Source organism: Parambassis ranga, unplaced genomic scaffold, assembly GCF_900634625.1.
Source record: "Parambassis ranga unplaced genomic scaffold, fParRan2.1 scaffold_32_arrow_ctg1, whole genome shotgun sequence".
Taxonomy (NCBI): domain Eukaryota; kingdom Metazoa; phylum Chordata; class Actinopteri; family Ambassidae; genus Parambassis; species Parambassis ranga.
This window is the reverse complement of record NW_021144802.1, coordinates 1237121-1238895: the sequence shown is the minus strand read 5'-3', so window position 1 is coordinate 1238895 and position 1775 is coordinate 1237121. Positions and strand designations below refer to the sequence as shown.

The 1775-nt window shown below is 42.8% G+C and overlaps 1 non-coding gene across 1 annotated transcript; it reads left to right on the top strand.

The window, feature by feature from the left end:
- Positions 1-957: 957 nt before the first annotated feature.
- Positions 958-1029, top strand: trnaq-cug (transfer RNA glutamine (anticodon CUG)). The gene has a single exon. It is a non-coding gene; the product is annotated as a tRNA-Gln (tRNA).
- The last annotated feature ends 746 nt before the right edge of the window (positions 1030-1775 follow it).

Sequence of the window (1775 nt, the reverse complement as noted above, 5' to 3'; positions counted from 1 at the left end):
TCCATCCATTCCCAGGAAGTTTGCACATACTCACAGCAAGAACAAAGGGCTGTCAACCAGTCCCCCTCCGACAGTTTCATAGTTGTTAGCCAGTCGTTAGACACACCTGCCAGATCATCACAGGTAGTTATGGAAACATTTAGTGCTATTGTTTTTAAGTTTGACCATGGTACCCCAATGGTACAGCAAATCACTCATTAAGGAATATGACATGCAGTTTTTATTTAGTAAACAATGTTTAGCTTTTAATCTTAGTGAAACTGAGGGGAAATCGCTGCATATCAATTTACGATTAATGAATTCCTCGATAATTTGCATCCCTATTCTGACCTGGAAGATTGAGAAGATAGGACCAGTTGTATTTTGGAATATTTCAATGCTTTTTTGTGGAATACTTGATGCGGCCCAGCCTCACCCAGCCTCGACCCCCATCGCCCCCCCGGGTAAGTTGAGTTTGAGACCCCTGCTGTAGATCTTTGTTTAAAAAATGTAGTAGTGCATGCTGTTGTTTACTGAAACTTGGCTAACGGTGCTAACACTGGACTCTAACGTTGCGCTAAATGGATTTCAGTTGGCGAGGACAGACAGGACAGTGGAGAGCGGTCAGAGGAAAGGAGGGGGGCTGGTATTGTTTGTTAATGATAGATGGTGTAATCCTGGACACATCACTGTCAAAGAACAGATCTGCAGTAAGGACATTGAGCTGTTAGCCGTTAGCATGAGTGCTGATTGATTAAGGATCTACTGTAGTGCTGTGTGAGTCATCAGAGGACACTTCTGTCTTCATTTGAAGCTGGTAGGTACAAACTGCACCACTGCTAGCAGGAGCTCCTTTGTTCTACACCTGGACATCAGCTCACTCATTTTAACAACTGACAGACTCCATTTCTGGAAAGACAGACCATCTGGACAAGACAGGTCTCTGGTTCTCTTCCAGTCAGGTCTACTCACAGAGGAGGTTCCATGGTGTAATGGTTAGCACTCTGGACTCTGAATCCAGCGATCTGAGTTCAAATCTCAGTGGAACCTTTTGTTTGAACAGTTATCCTGGTGTCCTTTCTACACAGTTAAGTCTATGGAGAAGTCCACAGTCTGTTCACTGGTCCAGCTGTAGTCATTAATGGACTGAAGGCCATGAAGGAGGCTGTGGTGCTGAATCCTGCTGCTTGTGCTGGATGATCCAGTTATAACATGGAATCCTCTGCTGTCCATGCTGGTATGTCCTGCTAGTACTCATTATTCAGGAAACAAGAACAAGTATTAGGGAGTGCTCTCAAGTGCTCTCTAAGCAAAATAAAATAGCTTTGTTTCTATGGTGACCCCACAGGCTGCAACAAAACACCACTACAGGTGCTGGTCATATAATTAGAATATCATCAGAAGGTTGATTTATTTCAGTAATTCCATTCAAAAAGTGAAAGCTGTATAATGCAAACATTCATTCCACACAGACTGAAATATTTCAAGTGTTTATTTCTTTTAATTTTGATGGTTATAACGGACAACCAATGAAAACCCACATTCAGTATCTCAGCTGGATGGATGAGGATGGATGGATAACGTAGTGGACTCCCACCCAGCAGATCAAGTCCCAGAGGTTACAGCATCATTTATTAGCTGAGTTTCCCCTCAGGGAAGCTGCTGTTTACAGAGAGAAGCAAGAAAACAACAGTCAGCATCATCTTCCATAAAACACAATAACATGTGAGACAGATAGTTTATGATCTGTGCTCCCCCTGCTGGTTAGGACATATGATGACATTTTAAATGTACCA